General features: G+C 41.2%; 2 long non-coding RNA genes across 2 annotated transcripts; one reads left to right on the top strand and one right to left on the bottom strand.

The window, feature by feature from the left end:
• Positions 1 to 1906: 1906 nt before the first annotated feature.
• Positions 1907 to 9516, bottom strand: LOC139032203 (uncharacterized). The gene is made up of 2 exons (XR_011484727.1): positions 9215 to 9516; positions 1907 to 2204 (listed from the first exon to the last, which is right to left on the bottom strand). It is a non-coding gene; the product is annotated as an uncharacterized lncRNA (long non-coding RNA).
• A 103-nt stretch (positions 9517 to 9619) lies between these two features.
• LOC139032201 (uncharacterized) lies at positions 9620 to 12357 on the top strand. Its single transcript, XR_011484725.1, has 3 exons — positions 9620 to 9680; positions 10652 to 10725; positions 12021 to 12357. It is a non-coding gene; the product is annotated as an uncharacterized lncRNA (long non-coding RNA).
• Positions 12358 to 19017: the final 6660 nt, after the last annotated feature.

Here is a 19017-nt window from a genome sequence, read left to right as displayed (position 1 = left end):
GTTGTGGTCCACATAGTCACAGGCTTTAGCATAGTCAATGAAGAAGAAGTAGATGTTTTTCTGGAATTCCTTTGTTTTTTCTATGATTCAACGGATGTTGGCAATTTGATCTCTGGTTCCACTGCCTTCTCTAAATCCAGCTTGTACATCTGCAAGTTTTTGGTTCACATATTTTTGAAGCCTTGCTTGAAGGATTTTGAGCATTACCTTGCTAGCATGTAAAATGACTACAGTTGTGCGGTAGTTTTAACATTCTTTGGCATTGCTATTCTTTGGGATTGGAATGAAAACTGACTTTTTTTCAGTCCTGTGGCCACTGCTGAGTTTTCCAAATTTGCTGTCATATTGAGTGCAGCACTTCCACAGCATCATCTTTTAGGATTTGAAATAACTTAGCTGGAATTCCATCACCTCCACTAACTATAGTAATACTTCCTAAGACCTGCTTGACTTCACACTCCAGGATGTCTGGCTCTAGGTGAGTGATCACACCATGGTAGTTATCTGGGTCATTAAGACCTATTTTGTACAGTTTTTCTGTGTATTCTTGCCACCTCTTCTTAATATCTTCTGCTAGGTCCCTACCGTTTCTGTTCTTTATTGTGCCTGTCTTTGCATGAAATTTTCCCTTGGTATTTCTCATTTTCTTGAAGAGATCTGTAGTATTCTTTCCCCTTCTATTATTTTCTTCTATTTCTTTGCATTGTTTACTTAAGCAGGCTTTCTTATCTCTCCTTGTTATTCTCTGAAACTCTGCATTCAGTTGGGTATATTTTTCCTTTTCTTCTTTGCCTTTCACTTCTCTTCTTTTCTCAGCTATTTGTAAGGCCATTTTGCCTCAGACAACCATTCTGTCTTCTCGTATTTCTTTTCTTTGGTATGGTTTTAATCACTGCCTCCTGTACAGTGTTATGAACCTTCATCCATAGTTCTTCAGGCACTCTTTCAGATCTAACCCCTTGAATCTATTTACCACTTCCACTAAATAATCATAAATGATTTGATGTAGGTCATACCTGAATGGCCTAGTGGTTTTCTGCACTTCAGTTTAAATCTGAATTTTGCAATAAGGAGCTCATGATCTGAGCCACAGTCAGTTCCACGTCTTGTTTTTGCTGAGTGTATCGAGCTTCTCCATCTTTGGCTGCAAAGAATATAATCAATCTGATTTTGGTATTGACCATCTGGTGATGTCCATGAATAGAGTCGTCTCTTGTGTTGTTGGAAGAGGGTGTTTGTTATGACCAGTGCATTCTCTTGGCAAAACCCTGCTAGCCTTTGCCCTGCTTCATTTTGTATTTCCAAGGCCAAACTTGCCTGTTACTTCAGGTATCTCTTGACTTCCTACTTTTGCATTTCAATCCTCTATGATGAAAAGGACATCTTTTTTTTGGTGTTAGTTCTAGAAGCTGTTACTGTAAATAGTGATCAAATGGTGGATAATAATAATTTTTAAAGCTAACACTTGTTGATTTGTTCACCACAGCTTTACACTTATAACTTGATTGATCCTGAGAACAATCCATTAAGACTACCTATGATTATTTTTGAGTTGATACACTTTGATAAGACCCAGTCTTTCTGAAGAAAATGAAAAAGAAGTCAGTCGACAAAGTATACTTCACCTAACAGTTGCTGATATATTATCTTTAAAGAAGTTATCCTGGGTCTAGTTATAAACACCTTGGTGGAATCTGTGTAACTCACATTTTGTGGTGTAGTAGGAAAACTTCCTAGAAATGCAACTCCAAATCAGCTTCCAAATCTCATTTCTTGGAGAATGGAAATATAATTGGATTCGTGAAACCTGATTTCATCTGCTGAATGAGAAGAATGACTCCACCAAAAGCCAACAGTGAAGGCTTTTAGTATTGGTTAAAGGTAAATATCTCCATGGAGCCCAAAATTCACAAATTCTGAAGCAGAATTTAATTACTAAGAATTTCTTGGGTCATTCAGGTGATGGTATGAGACCTCCTCATGATGTTTTTAGTTGAGAGTGGAAGTCCCATGGATGGTTGGGCATCCCTGTTGACTTGCTGTAATTGATGCCCAGTCACTCCAGGAGGGCTTGGCTGAGTGCCAGGAGCTCAGAGGACCAGTTTACCTCTAGGAGTAGGACTCACAGTGCTGGGCATATGAGTTAAGCTGGAGAAAATGTCTGAAGTCTCACCAGGAAGAATTGTCTCCAAAATAAAAAACATCTGCCAAGGCAAAATTAATAAACATTTATTAATGATTACAAACTGCAGTATTGTGTCATGTTCATTGATTGCTGGATTCAGTGTTCATAACAATTTCTTTATATTTGAAAACAGTTTTTAGATGAGATGCTCTTCCTGAGTGAGTGTTGAGAAATTACAGCATATTTTAGTTACTTTAGCTAAATAATTTCAAAAGTAAAATTATAAAATCTTATAGTGAAATTATGAAGTGTAGGATGTATACAGATTTTAACATGGTTCATGTGATGTGAAAGGAAGAGTCTTAAGAGAATCTGAAGGTCTTAGTGCAGCCATGGGTCTTAAGCAACTCTGTTCACTCAAAACTGGCTTGTCATGGGGATTTTTGTGGTTTTTTTTCCAGTTTTGGCTGTGCTGGGTCTTCATTGTGGTGGGCAAGCTTTGTTGCCTCATGGCATGTGGGATCTTAGTTCCCCAACCAGGGATAAAACCTATATCTTCTGCATTGGAAGGCAGATTTTTAACCGCTGGACCACCAGGGAAGTCCTGTCATAGGCATTTGATCTTGTCATCTGGGTCTGGACTGCAGTTCCAAGCTATGCTCTTGGAATCTGGATAGAAGTGGTGCAAGGATCTCTGTGTTCTGGAATGTCCGGTCAGAACTCACTTGGGTTGAATTGTCTGTTCCGTCTCAAGACCCTGCCAGCTCTGTGATCAGTTCTGAGACAGAAGCCTGCTCTAGAGAAAGCCTGCTGGTATAGCTTGGTGCACAGCTCCTCAACTCCAAGGATGCTTTAGAAAACACATTGCCTGTTCTTCCAGAGATGGCCTGGAGCCAGGCTTCCTTTTAAGGCCTCCTAAGGGCTGGATGTATGGTGAAGAGTGAAGCATCTTCCCTCCATATGCCAGGCTTTGCCTCTGGGAGAGAAGGAGCAAAGAAATGGCTTTTAATGTTAGTGCCTTCCCTGGAGAACACCTTAGAAAAATAACCTAAGTCCTGACAGTTAGTGACTATCATGCCAACTCTATTTTACAGTAACCCGGCTCTGCGCTGTCACTGAAGAAAGATGTAGTTTGAACTTTGACTAGGAGGGACAGCCCTAATAACTGCCCCAACTAGCGATGTGATCATGATGGTAGAGGTGTTTAGAAACCTGGTCTTTTTCTGGCCATTATAGTGAGCTGATTTGTTTATCTCTTGAGTGTTTCATCCCCAGTACTGCAAACTCTGCAGGAATCATCTGTAGGGACCAGATATTGTGTTATCTTTAAGGTCATTGAAAAGAAGAGTGGCAACTTCCCAAAGACGAGCTTCTGAATCTGGATGTGTTGGGTCAGCTGGGTCACTGTTGACTCCCCTAGGCCAACCATTACAGGAAAGAAAATTATAAGTCTGTCTTACCAGGGGACAATGGGTGTCAGGTACCTGATTTCTATATTCCTCTTGACATTTAAAAAATTCTGCTCTCATGCCAGAGATTCAGAGGAGAGTGAAGAAAATTTCAAAAGGAGAAAAATGTTTATTTGTTTTAAGCCTTGCTCAGTAATCCACTTATGCTATTTACATTAGTTAAAGAACCTTTCCATGTAAACACCATTAATTATGTAGTATAAGAGCCAAATAAAAATGCTAAAAAATAAAAGTAATTGTAGAATAAATTAGTGTAGCTTGAGTGCACATATATTATCAGAGACTACAGTCTTTTACATTTTATCAAGGGAGGTGGATTTGTGATTTTCTATTGTTTGAGCTACTAGGATGGAACCAAGAGAAATGACATTTTACAGATGGATACCAAAGCTGTTAAAGTTTAAACCCACACCGGCAATGAAACTATGGTTTTCACAGGAACCTGGACCCACCCTGCCTCTCTATATCTGTCTTGAAAAGACTATGGGAGGAGATGTGGATTGAGTGTCCTATGGATTTCCCCACAAGGTTTGCTGGAGCAGGACCTGACTGTCTACCCCCAATTGGTACACTCCAGTACCTCTTGAATGTAGTAACAGAAGACAGCCTATGTCTGGGCAAAAGGCAGTGGGCAAAAGTCAGTGGATGGTGTGCAGCCTGCCAGGCACAAAGAAAGGCAGAGACTGACGCTGCTGAAGAAATCTGGTGTGGGGAGCTTATAGTGACAATGACAGGATATGTGTGTTTACCTTTTGTAGTATTTTGGAGGTTTTCGTGTATGTGATTTATTTTGATCCTTCGCAAGAATTCTGTAACAGAGGTAGGGCATGTTTTTTTTACCAAACCTGTTTTCTAGGAAATTCTTGCTTGGGGAGGGAGAACACAATGAAGCAGGGATTGAAAAACCTGTCCTAACTCTTATTTGTATTTTGCTTTTCCACTACCACAATTCATATTTCTTTTTAAATGTAAATGAAAGAAAAAACATGGTTCAGTGTATAGCAATATTTTGTGCTATGTGGCATCTTTTAAGAACAGTTGAGTGTATTTACATCATTTCCTCAGGGAAAGCTTTGTTTTACCTAGAGAAGCAGGAAATGGATTTGAAATGGGAAAAGTTTTTCACTTTTATGGATTAAACCCATCTGTTATGTTCACTAAACCTCGATCATGGAAGAGAATAGATTTCTCAGAACATAAAGAGAGCAGAGAAGAGTAAAAAGTGCTTCCTTCGTTCCCTGCTTCCAATCTACACCTATCCAGGGAGCCCTGTACAGCCCATTGGTCAGAAAGAAACACGCCCCAACACACTGAGCAGTCTTTCACAGACTTGAAGTTAACACTTATTGCTTAAAAGAACTCTGAGGGATACTTTTTTCCCACTGCTTTCAGCATCTTTTAGAAATATGTTTAGATATTTTGCTAAGTTATCTACTATACCTGCATAACACCAAGTAAAGGGAAATTATCTTTCATTCATTTATTCAGAATAATGCTTACTGAGTAGGTACTACATGCCAATGTTGGGCACTAGAACTCGGGTTGAACCCAGTAGACATGCCCCTTGCTATAATGGAATTCACAAAGTGGGGGAGATGGGTGTTAATCAAATGATCTCATCAATAAATATTTACTGATCTTGACTGCAGAAGTCCTTTTATCCAGAGAGCAAGACTAGTAGCTGGTTAGGTGATTGGGAAATGCAGACAGAAGGAGCGTGTGTGTATATATGTATACACGAACAGAACAGTTTTATTTTTTACTTAAAATGTGTAAACAAATGTTTATCTGCCGAATTTGGTAGGGCCCAGGTGCTTTCTTTTGAGGATCAGTCTGATAACTGAAGGTTAACATCATCTTTCTTGCATAAAGCCCACTCAAAATGTATATCATCTATAATTTCCAGCTTCAAACACATTAAAGTAGAGGGAGAACTTAAAGACACTTGTGAAGTAATTTGAATTCATTTAGAACTTATTATTTTCCCCCAATCTTTTATACTTATCTTGCCTACAATTTAAGAGCAATTTTCCCCCAGTTTTTTCAAGTCTTTTCATAGCAATAGCATTGAACTTAAGTTTTCATAGAAACAGTGACTCTCTCTTTTATGCTCACATTTGATCAGCTTATGTGATATTTAATTAAACTATGTAATTATAGTAATCAAGTTCAACTGCCATAAACAAGTTAGGGAACAAATACAACCCTCTCTTCTAAGGCACTACTAGGCGGGGGAGAAGTGATGAGGGCATTACGCAGCAGAAGTCACAAGCATTTATCATACTCCGGCAATCAGTCAATACGTTTTCCAGATGGATTTGAAAACATCAGATAATTTCCCAGAGGAGCTCAATTAAAAGTGTTTCTATTATGATTAAAAACTAATAAACACCAGTAAGGAAAAGCAGTGGGTGCCGTAGAAGTCTGTAACTGGGGGATGTGACTCAGTCTCCGGGTGTCAGGAAAGGCCTTGCAGACAGCTTGACAGTTGAGTGAGGTCAGAAAAGGATTAGGTGGTTGCTCAGAAAGGGGCTGGGGCAGGGGTCCAGAGAAAAAGAGTTCCGGGCAGCTGAGGGGGCGGAGGGAGCACAGATTGAAAAGGAGGAAGTGAAAGAAGCCAGTATGCCAAGAGCGGAGGCTGGGGAGCTGCTCTGGGGTGAGGTGCGGGGAGGAAGAGGCCAGGTCACAGCAGCATCACAAGCTCCGAAAAGCAGGAAGACCTTCCTCCCCTTTGACGATGGAAAGCTGTCAATGGTTATGAAGCAAAAGTCTGCTTCTGTGATCAAGAGCAGCTGCCAGTTTGTGGAGTTTTGACCTCCAAATCTAATTAGGGGACTTTGGATTATTTGTTTTTACAATCTAAATACACTACAGATAGTGGAGGGGAAAAAAAATATTTTCTTAATCTCTGGCACCAGACTATCTCTTAGGGATAAAACTGTCCCTGAATAGGAAAATACACTCATCGACTGCTGGTGGCTCAGATAGTAAAGACTCTGCCTGCAATGCAGATCTGTGTTCAATCTCTGGGTAGGGAAGATCCCCTGGAGAAGGGAATGGCTACCCACTTCAGTGCTCTTGCCTAGAGAATCTGGTGGACAGAGGAACCTACAGGGCTACAGTCCATGGGGTTACAAAGAGCTGGACACGACTGGGTGACTAACACTTTCACTTTTCACAACTACTAGTGGGTCAAAATTGAGGATATAAGGATAGGTGTCAAGATCATACGAGATGCAATATATCTCTGCTGAGAAAGTGGGAGGAAGGGAAAAAGAAGGAAGAATTAGATATTGTGTTAGTTTCTTAGGGCCGTCATAACAGAATGGGGCTTAAAGTGTCACACATTTATCCTCTCACAGTTTGGGAGACTAGAAATCCGATATCAAGGTGTCAGCAGGGTCACGCTTTTGCTAAGAGGCTCTTGGTTGAATCCTTCCTTGCCTCTTCCTAGCTTCTTAGGAGGCTAGTGGTGCCTGGCCATCCTGGGGATTTCTTGGTCTGCAACTGTATCACTCCAGTCCCTGGTTTCATGGTCACATGGCATTTTCTGTGCCTCTTCTCCTCTTCTTATAAGGACATTAGTCATATTGGATTAGGGCCCACCCTCATGACTTCTTCTTAACTTGACTACATCTGCAGAGATGCTATTTCTAAATAAGGTCACATACCCAGATACTAGGGGTTAGGACCTGAATGTATCTTTGAGGGGACATAATTCATCCCATAATAGATGTGATGGGAGAGAGGTGCGAGGCTTAGTAAAATGGTGGGAGGTCGTATGGCTAAGGGGCCACAGCTACTGAGAAACTGATGGTGCAAGGATGGTGGAAGGGACTCACTCAGGGTTTTCAAGTGCTTTTCTTACAGTTTAAGATGCAGCAGCCTGCAAAGCATCTCCCCCATTGTATCCAAAGGCTCCCACCTTTCCGGGGGAAGTTCTGGTACCTGTGTTTGCTGATGCTTTGGTGGTAGAGGGGAGGGAACACATGACAAGTGGAGTCATGGAGAAGGATTTGGGTCCCAGGTTTGGGTCAAGGGTGTAAACACAGGAAATGAAATAAAGTGAAAGTGTTAGTCGCTCAGTGGTATCCAACTCTTTGCGACCCCATGGAGTGTAGCCCACCAGGCTCCCCTGTTCATGTGTTTCTGCTGGCAAGAATACTGGAGTAGGTTGCTATTCCTTTCTCCAGGGGATCTTTCCAACTCAGGTATCAAATCTGGGTCTCCTGCATCGCAGGCGGGTTTTTTTTACTGTCTGAGCCACCACATAGGAAACCTCAGAACAATTCAATAGAGTCTGAAAAGCTGGAAAAAAAAGTACTTCTGTGACTATAACTCCTCCCCACTCCCACCCCCAAATACTCAGAGAACTATTAGACTTCCCCAGTCTCTAGTATGAGGGTTTCGGTCAACTTTATCTCTATCTTAGTGAGCTAGCACCAGGATTTCAAATACAATTATGAAAACTCATGTTTCGCTTTGTACTGTCAGCCTTTTCAAGGTATATGCATGACTTTAGCTAAATTAGGAATGTTTGTGAGTTACTTTTTAAAAAAAGATAAAAAACCCTGTCTTCTGTATCTCTTGCCCTAGCATTTTCTAAATATAAAAACTCCACATGGATTGTCACTTTGATTCTAGAATGTTCTCTGAAGTTCAGTTCTCATTTCTTGTCAGTTTCCCTTCTTCCTTCCTAGAATACCTTTCAGTTGCAGTTTTCTGTTGGTGGCTGAGGTGCAGAAGCCTCTTACCCGCCTTTCACTCAAGTTGGTGGCCGGCTCTTAAAATGAGGGAGAGGATTTCCTGTAGTGAGTCCAGATGTTTGTACTAGCATTATTGCTCTTAGCCATCAAGTCTAAGTGTAGCACAAAATTAAATCCGTCCTTGAGGCCTGGAAGGGAAGGCAAGCTTGATAATAGTTTAATGTCCTCTGAGTGAAACAGTGGAAATGGGGGAAGAACCACCATCTCCATGAACTATGATCCCACAAGATAGCATTGCTGCTTATTTCTGTGCTTCATTTACGCTGGTATTTAACATAAACATGGTTTTAGAATACATAAAAGCCCCTTTAAAACCTAAGTAGCTGGCAAAAGAATAATTCATAAAGCAGGGTTCCTGCACCATCCCCCCCCCGCCCCCCACCATAAGAAGCTTGAAGAAAACGGGAAATTTTGCAGTCGGCCAAGGCATTATTTGTGGCTAATCCATCATGCCTCTGTGCAGGCTTTCATGCACTATGGTAGGTATTTCATGAGTGCTGAGGCTGCTCAGGCAAAATAAAGCAAAAAGCAGAGCAATTATCCAGAGATTATGAACACCATATGAAGTTATGGTTGGATATTTAGGCAACAGATCTCTAGGGTCTTCTCTTACTTTGTGAATCCTGCATAAGTTGTTTGTTGGCTGGAGTAGCTGGATAATACTCTTCTTTCCCTGATATCTCAGTTGGTAAAGAATCTGCCTTCAATGCAGAAGACCCTGGGTTCGATCCCTGGATTGGGAAGATCCCCTGGAGAAGGGAAAGGCTACCCACTCCAGTATTCTGGCCTGGAGAATCCCATGGATGGGGTCACAAAGAGTTGGACACGACTGAGTGACTTTCACTTTCACTTACCCTTGAAGGAATTGGCTCACCCATCCTTTTCCTCACATTATGCCTTGAAATAGTTGTCTTCTGGACACTAAGGGAAGATGAACTCTCTTGGTGAACCTGATAGTCATCCCCTTTAGCCTTTGAGAACCAGCCTGTCTCCCCCTTGAGTCCAGCTGTGTCTGCATGACTCCTGTCTGCAGAGGAAAGATGTCCCCCTCAGAGGACGTGCCCTCCACATTAGGGCCAGGAGTTCTGAGACGTCCCAGAGAATGCCAGAGGAGCGGCCTCTGTGGCTGGACCCAAGGCCAAGGCCGTGTGCTGGGCTCTTAGTTCTGGATAGTGTTCTTTTCTTTAATTCCTCTGTAAGGTTCTGTTTCCATAGTTCCTGCTCTGCCCTTCTTAATTCTCACAGCAACCCTTTCATGACAATTATTCAGCAGGTATAAGAAATGCCAGTCTTCTGAGACATCCATGTTTTGGCCACATTGTAAGCCCCAGTCCATCTTCTCATAACTCTATACAAACTCTCAGTGGCTAATTCATGTTCAAAAGATTAAAGCAGAGAAAAAAAAAAATCTCACCTTGAACAAGCTCATTGGTGCTAGTTACCTTGCAGGCATAAAGTATTCTTAAGTTTTAAACATTTCATTTTTTTTTTTTTTAATAACAGCAAGTCAAGTTGGCCAGGATCCAGAAATCTCTTGAAATAGTGATACATTTTAAAAGATTCTTTCTAAAATCAAGAGTGTTAGCTACTTTCTGGGGCAAAGGAGGAAGACTGAAGAATACATTATTTGGGCAGATACAAATGTTAGAAAGTGGGGATCAGTTATTCCCATTAGTCAAAGAGACAAGAGAGGTATAATTGGCATAAGCTTGGTGGAAAAAAAGATATTTAATAGAAGAAAAAAACTCATTATAAGTACAAGGAAATTTTGGCATTGCCCTCTTGTACTGATGGTGACAATTCAATTATAGTATAGTCACATGTCTTATTTTGTAACTGTTAATTGGTTAAAGCGTAGATCATCTTTATGATATTTCTTTCTTCCTATGTGTGCACACGTGTGTGTGTGTGTGCGCCAGTGTATAAACAGAAACACAGCAGGGACCTAAATTACTAGCTCCATTCATCTGGGGAAAGCTCATAACTCAGAGTTACTCTTTGCTTCCACTACCATGAATGAAGTAGATGGTTGCTTGTGAAGACATCTACTTACGGATTTTTGCCCCCCAGTGTCTAATTCTAGGGTTATCTGTGACTTCTTGGTTTAGCACTGGTCTCCTGTATTATCATCATTGACTGTCACATAAGTGTAGATAATGAGGTAGAACCTAAGTAAGTAGAATGGTCAGTTCATGTTGCACTGCATTTTTCTCTGCTCATCACCTATTTGAAAAGCTTATCTGATTGTATATTCTCTCATAGCTTGCTTGAATTTCTTTCCTCTTGGACAGGAAAGATAGGAAGAGAGAGAGAGAGAGAGGTATTTGAAGTTTATTGCCACCTCATAGCACCTATACTTTTGCAGGTGAGTTGCACGCCACTGTTTGCGTGCTATAACTCAGTAACTCAGTGTAGCCTGGCCTTCAGCAGCTCTTCCTCTCTGAGCAGGGGCAGAGGAGGCCATTATTGCAAGGAAATAACATGTGGCTATCCAAATTGCATGAAATACATCTATTGTGAATAGATGAATTACATATTCATGAAAACTTCTGAATGGAAGATCCACCATTTGCCAGACACTCACCTTGGCTGATTATGTGCTGTGCTTAGTCACTCAGTCATATCTGACTCTTTGCGACCCCACAGGTTGTAGCCCACTAGGCTCCTCTGTCCATGGAATTCTCCAGGCAGGAGTACTGGAGGGGATTGGCCTGCCCTTCTCCAGGGGATCTTCCCAACTGAGGGATTGAGCCCAATCTTTCGCATTGCAGGTGAATTCTTTAGCATCTGGGCCACCAAGGGCTGAGTACAAGGCCCGGCAAACTGCAGAGCTCTGGCTCGCTCATTTCTTTATGTCTGTATCACAAGTGCAGGTTTCTAGAACATGCTTTGAGTCAAATGGTGAGTGCAATGGAGGCATATTAGCCTCCACCACCCCTGACTCCCAACAATGGCCCAGTTGGAGCCAACAGCTGTCATCCCTGGAGAGCTGCTGGTGCCTCCTATTCTTGGAGACAATGTTGCATTGGCAGCCTCTTATTTCCAAGCTTCCTGAGTTTGGCAGAGAGGGCACTCCCCTTAAAGGGGTGGGGAGACTTCTGTAGTGTTGTTTTAGAGCTCTTCTCTCCAGGCCCAGCATAGAGATGGCTCCTTCTGACTGTTCATTGATTTTGTTAGCATCCTGTTCCTTGTATTAAATTTCTTCCTACTTACACTCGCTAGAGTGGTTTCTCTGTTCTGCAGTGGAGTCCTAACTCATCTGCTGCTCAAAGATCACCTGGGAGCCCAGTGCATGCCGAGTCAGTCCATATTCTGTCACATCATGTTGCATTTAAATCATTCACTCTCTCCATCTCTCCCACTCCTTCCCACCACCCCTGGGACCTCAGGCTGTGAGGTTATTCATCTTTTAATTCTGCTCTATCTGTGAGAAAACTTGGCACATAAAATTCACTTAAGAGATGTTTGTTTGAATAAATGGATGAATGACTAAATGCACAGGACCAAATATCCCGTGACGCCAAATTCATGGGAGAATGAAAAACTTGTTAAAAATGCAATTTCGTTTCATACATATGCCTTGAGTGTATTTTATTTAATAAAAGATAGAAAGGCACACACTTTTAGCTTGATATTAATCATTACCTTTTACTTAAACAGTCAAATGGGATTTGCCGCTCAGCAGTTAAATATGTCGCTGTCCCCGGAAGACTAGCAATGTGCACTGATGAATGTGAGCCCTGCCTCTTGGCTCCTGCCTCCCACCATTTCATCTCTTCCTGGGTAAATTCTGAACAGGTGCTACTAGATGCCTCATTAACTGCACAGAGGTATGGAAATCATAGGTGAGATAATCTCTCACCAGAAACTAAGCCCTGCATTCTTTAAACACTGCACTGGACTTAAGCATTGATTCTGTCTGTGTTGCCATTGGTGACGACACTAGCTTACAATGCCAGGAGCTTGAACTAATGTTACATCTTATCTTCCCTCTAATCCTGCCTTTTTGTAATTATTCAGTCTGCTCTACATCATTTATCTATCTGTTTCATTTCCCCATCAATATGTATTAAATGCTTACAAGTTGCATGTAATAATAATAATATAGTATAATTTTAAAAGCCATTTTAAAAGGCTTTCTCAGTTTGTAACTCATTTAACTCTTGCTAAAACTTTCTGAGTTCAGGAGGGTAGGCATTTCTATTCTCATTTTATTGGTGAGTGCAGAGAGATGTAGAAAGTGGAAGTGACCTGTTAAAAGTTATTCAGGAGGAACTTCCTTGGTGGTCCAGTGTGGCTAAGATTCCACATTCCCAATGCAGGGGCTGAGGTTCCATCCCTGGTCAGGGAACTAGATCCCACATGCTGTAACTAAGAGTTCACCTGCCACAACTAAAGATCCCACATGCTGCAATGAAGATCAGAGATTCCATGTGCCACAACTAGACCCAGCACAGCCCAAATAAGTAAATAAGAATAAATATTAAAACATGTTATTCAGCAGAACTGGGTCTACCTGGTAGCAGCTGACCTTACTTGTAGGTTCAGTATTTCTCTTGATGCCATATTTTTTATGGTATAAAATAAGACTATGATAGATTAAATAGATGATATCAAATCTTTAAGATTTTGCAATGCAAACCAGTATATCACATAAGAGAAAACATAAAAGAAATGTCGAGATGAGAGTTTGAAATTCTAGATGAAAATGTCTAGAATTGAGAGTACCTCCATTCAATTATAAAAGGTGTTTCTACTATCAATGAATGTACATGGTGCAGCTACATGAAGGACCCATATGAAGTTAACATGGGAAGCTTAACTGGTGATGATGAATTTCTTTGGCATTGAAGATGCTACCACAGCAGGGGTGAGGAGGTCACACACTCACAGCACCCTGACCTGGTCGGATGACACATGGGATATTGAGCAACATTCCCAAGTAGGAGAGGAGCAAGGGGAAGGGAATCGGGAGGGAAGAAATCCCAGAAACCAAGTCACATGGGGATGGATTAAAGAGTCTGGGAAGGAGAGAGGAGAAATGAGGGTGGGGAGAGATGGTGTGAAGTGTTTTCTATGTGACATCAGAGAGTAAAATACACCAGTGAGAAAATTACAGTGAGGTGGAAGCAAACGTGTTCTGACAATAATAGGAATGCAAAATATTAGCTACGTATATGAGATATCAGCTACACTGGGAGGTAATAGAATGAACAATGGAAACAGTAAAAGACTTTAAAAAAATTTTTCTTTCTTTCTTTTTTTATTTAGTTTTTTGGGCTGCAAAATCACTGCAGATAGTGACTGCAGCCATGAAATTAAAAGATGCTTGCTCCTTGGAAGTAAAGCTATGACCAACCTAGACAGCATATTAAAAAGCAGAGACACTGGGAGGTAATAGAGTGGGAGGCATTCTAGACACTGGGAGGCAAAGAATACTTTGCCAACAAAGTCAATCTGGTCAAAGTTATGGTTTTTCCAGTAGTCATGTGTGGATGTAAGAGTTGGACTATAAAGAAAGCTAAGTGCCCCAGAACTGATGCTTTTGAACTGTGGTGTTGGAGAAGACTCTTGAGAGTCCCTTGGACTGCAAGGAGATCAAACCAGTCCATCCTAAAGGAAATGAGTCCTGAATATTCATTGGAAGGACTGATGCTGAAGCTGAAACTCCAATATTTGGGCCACCTGACATGAAGAACTGACTCATCTGAAAAGACCATGATGCTGGGAAAGATTGAAGGCAGGAGGAGAAGGGGACGATAGGATGAGATGGTTGGATGGCATAACTGACTCAATGGATATGAGTTTGAGTAAACTTCGGGAGTTGGTGATGGACAGGGAAGCCTGGCATGCTGCAGTCCATGGGGCCACAAAGAGTCAGACACGACTGAGTGACTGAACTGCACTGAACTGGAGGTAATAAACTCTTGGTCATTGGAAATGTGCAAGAAGATGACCACCTGTCAAGGCTACAGGAAGGAAGGCTCCCTCGTGAGGAGGTTAGATATTCATCAGCTGTCAGACCATCCCTGGCTGGGAGCCGGCTGAGAAGCAGACCGCACCCAGGGTTCTGATTCAGCAGCTCTGCGTGGAATCTCTGCTGGGAAACCACTGGACCAAGTAAGTAGACTCCACAGTGGAGGAAAGAATGAAAAGGACATCTCCTTTATATTTACTTGTATCTAAACATTTAAAAAAGGGAGCAAGTTTACTGGTAAGATTGCAGGCAAAAGAAGAAGATGGTGGCAGAGGATGAGGTGGTTAAATAGCATCACTGGTTCAGTGGACATGAATTTGAGCAAACTCCAAGTGATAGTGAAGAACAGGCAAGCCTGGAGTGCTGCAGTTTATGGGGTTGCCAAGAATCAGACATGACTTGCTGACTGAACAACAAAAACTAAGCAAGCTCACTGGAACTTGAGATCTAGTAAATCGGATCCCGTCTCATGACTGAGATGTCACATAGGACACTGCGTGCAGACAGGAGAACCCCAGCACTGAAAGCTGCAGCATTATCTTCATTGTTCACACATATTAGGATGCTTCCATATGTTGTAGTTTATTGTATTCTGTTAAAGGAATTTTGGGGCAATATTATATTAAGTAACAGAACTGCAAAGAGTAGAGGCTTTACAGTATTTTGAATGAAATGGGGAATAACCATGGCAATCTTTTGTGTCATAGAGAGGTTTGTAGGTTATCTTGGGTCAGAATAATTAAGGCATAGTCAAACATAATGTTATATATTTTTTAAAAATAAAAAGACATATGTCCAATTATGCTGATCTTCTGTGATGACAAGTAGCTATTGGTAATAGAACTCTTGGCAGAAATTTTTGTGAAACTAAACTATCACTTAACACATTCCATTTACATAGGGTTTAGTATGAGCCAGATGTTCTATTTTAATGAACTAAGTCACTGACTCTTCACACAGTCTTAGAAGGTAGAGACTACTAAGTCCATTTTACAGATGAGGAAACTGAGGCATAGAAAGGTGAAGGGTCTTCCCCAAGATCACTCAGTTAATTAAAGAGTGGAATTTACATGGTCTTTAATCACTCAACTAATTTACTAAAACGAGAAATTGGTTGTTTTTTGAGAGAAAGCATTTAAAAATAATGACTGAAAATGTTTTCATTATTAAAATTATTTCTGTTGCCAAAGCTGTATATAAGTGTGTAAATTTAAAAACCATATCACAAACAGAAAATTAGAAATAGCTTTTCAGTTCAGTTCAGTCACTCAGTTGTGTCCAACTCTGTGACCTCATGAACAGCAGCACACCAGGCCTCCCTGTCCATCACCAACTCCCAGAGTCTACCCAAACCCATGCCCATTGAGTCGGTGATGCCATCCAACCATCTCATCCTCTGTCGTCCCCTTCTCCTCCTGCATTCAATCTTTCCCAGCATCAGGGTCTTTTCAAATGAGTCAGCTCTTAGCATCAGGTGACCAAAGTACTGGAGTTTCAGCTTCAACATCAGTCCTTCCAATGAACTCCCAGGACTGATCTCCTTTAGGATGGCCTGGTTGGATCTCCTTGCAGTCCAAGGGACTCTCAAGAGTCTTCTGCAACACCACAGTTCAAAAGCATCAATTCTTCGTGCTCAGCTTTCTTCACAGTCCAACTCTCACACCTATACATGACCACTGGAAAAACCATAGCCTTGACCAGATGGACCATTGTTGGCAAAGTAGCTTTTTAACCACTGGATCATCAGGGAAGCCCCTATCTTCATGTTCTCTTTAAGAATTTTCTCATTTTGCACACTTTAAAGATTGTAATATATTCATCCAATAGTGTGTGTGTGTGTGTGTGTGTGTGTGTATGTATAAAACGTTTAAGTAAATATATAAAAATGCATAAAAATAACATGGTGACTGTTCAGATTGTTTACTGAGATGGGCCCATAGTCAGCCAAGTTTGGAAGGGGGTTGAAGGCTTGGAGACTGCTGGCTGTGACACCCTCCAAAGTCCATTCCCTAATTTGGAATCTTTGATTCTCAAGTAAATTCTCGGCTCTTATTTGGTAGGTGATAAAACCTAAGTGCCAGAAAGACTGTTTCCCCTAGGGCAGGTAGCACCTCATTATCCAGCTCACTGTCCCAAATCCCATTAAAAAAAAACCCAAACACAGAAAACAAATGCTAAAGGCCCACATTTCTGAGTGAGTCAATTTGATTTATGATTTGGAGCTCTCTGAGTTTTGTGCAGCATCTAATACACTATGGATACCCAATAAATAACAAATTGTGATATTAATAATTAAGATTTCATGTTACTGCTCCTGTGAAATGATTTTCTGAAGAATTATCCCCTATTTACTCATGAAGAAAAATGAGAGGTAGAGACAGAGCAATAGCTTTTAAGGAAATTTAGCTCTAGCTACTTTGCGTGTCTCTGTAATATTATTCCTCCCATTTTTGGTAAATCTGATGAGTAACTGAGAAGGACAGAATCATCCTAAGTTGCTTCCCTGAGCACCCACCTTTTGTCTTCCAGTGTTTAGGTGGGAATGTCTAGGATGTTGAATTGTATGACTTTAAAGTGCTTGACAAACATTAATTAACTGGGGGCACTTCTTTGTTTGAAGAGAGTTTTGTCTAATTGTGAATACGTCTCCAATTATCTATTCTTCTTTTCTGTGTTATTATCTGAAATCTGCAGTATCTGATGTGCTTGTACCATTTTTAGTATGCTTTTTTGAATAGGTGGCAGCCATGAAAAAAGGGAATATAGTCACCTTGATGAGACATCATCACAATTATACAAGATTTATGTTTATGCTCATGTATGTACATGTGTATACGTATACATACATCCTTCAATTTGTAACCCTTTCAAGCTCTGGATTTTGACCATTGTCATCACCCACCCTGAACTGGACTCCATTCTTTCTGAGCTGGGAGATTGTGAAGATTCGATTTTTAACAGCAGAAATCAGAAAAGCACTCCAGAAAAGTAAATTAATCCTCCTGCAGAAGCAAGTGTAATTAATCACAACAGAAAACTGGCCATGCATGTCAACAGAGTCTAGAAAATTGGCTGAGCCTTATTGATTCATTACCTACCATGGATCCCTCCTCCCACCCCACACAGGAAGGGAGGTGACATGCGACCGTCAGCCACACCTGACACGGGCAGCATGGGCCTGGGGACCAGATGGACTACAAACTGTGAGAGATGCTGGGCTTGTGTTTTGGCATAAGCAATGCACAGTGTTAATTAAGAGCATAGCTTTGAACAATGTCTTAAATAATTAGCCAGGGCAGGTATGTGCTTATGCAGGGGCGGATCACAGATTTTTCTGTTGCTTAGAGAAATTTTCTTTAGTAACAGAGGAACGCAATGTAAATTAGCCCACAACTGTAGGACTTAACACTTATTATGCATTTCAAAGCAAGCTTCTAAGAAAACCATCTACCAAAACCTTTAAGACAGCATATAAATACAGATGTTGAAGTCACTTGTAGTCTTGTGTCTTCTCTGCTCATCCACTTTTAGAGGCAGTGTTACATGGTAGAGATAACAGACTTTCATGTTAGTCCCAAATTCAAGTCTTGCCTTTACCATTTATAAGCTATCTTCGATGCAGCAGATTTTAAAATCCTAAGACAGGAATCATAGTACCTGTTTTGGGCTGTATTATTTCTCCCCACCAAATTCAGATATTACAGTCTTAACCCCCAATACCTTAGAATGTGGCTGGATTTTGAGATAGAGTTTTTAAAGAGGGGATTAAATTAAAATGAAGGTGTTAGGGTAGACCTTAATCTAATCTGACTGGTGACCTTATAAGAAAAAGGTAATTGGACACACAAAACAGACTCTAGGGATGCAGATGCACAGAGGGAAGTCTGTGGGAAGAGGCATCAAGAGGGTGGCCATTTGCAAGCCCAGGAGAGAGGACCGGAAGAGACTCTTCTATTATGACCCTCAGAGGAAACCAACCTGCCCTCACCTTCTTCTTGGACTTCCAGCCTCCAGACCTGTGAGATCATGTATTTCTGTTGTTGAAGCCACCTAGTCTGTGCTATTTTTTTATGGCAGCCCTAGCAAACCAATACCTATAGCACCTGTTATAGGGTTACTGTGCACATAAATGAGGTAATTTTTGCATAGAGTCTGCATATGTCCTTAATAAATGACTATAGTTCTTATCATGTGAATATTCAGTAAATATCACCTATCTATTTTTCCTCACTGAAGAAGTTGTCATTTCTCAGGACTCCTCAACATATGCCTGTGCTATCTGTTTGCAACTGGACTTGGGGCAGTATGGTCCTTTCTCTTGTATCCAAGAAGGTGCTGTGAACACAACCTCTTTATGGAGCAGTAAGTCACTTTCCCCCAGACACCCCTCTGTTCTGGATTCCTCCCCCTGGCTTTTTTCAGGTTTAGCTCCAGGACAGGGTGCCTCCTCTGGCATAGGCTGCTTAAATAGGCAAATCTACCTTCTTCTGCCAGTTCAAAGTCTACAAAGGAAGAAATGTCTGCAAGTGGTGGAGATTACTATGAAGAGGGAGTGAGAGTATCTCATTGGACACCCGTGGTGTTGTATATCTCTGCACTTTTTTTCATTGACATGAAGAGCTAGATACCTAATGACTCCACAATTTGTGCAAAGTCGAAGTAAATGTCATCTCAGAAACA

Source organism: Odocoileus virginianus, chromosome 3, assembly GCF_023699985.2.
Source record: "Odocoileus virginianus isolate 20LAN1187 ecotype Illinois chromosome 3, Ovbor_1.2, whole genome shotgun sequence".
Classification (NCBI taxonomy): domain Eukaryota; kingdom Metazoa; phylum Chordata; class Mammalia; order Artiodactyla; family Cervidae; genus Odocoileus; species Odocoileus virginianus.
This window is presented reverse-complemented; position numbering and strand designations above follow the sequence as displayed.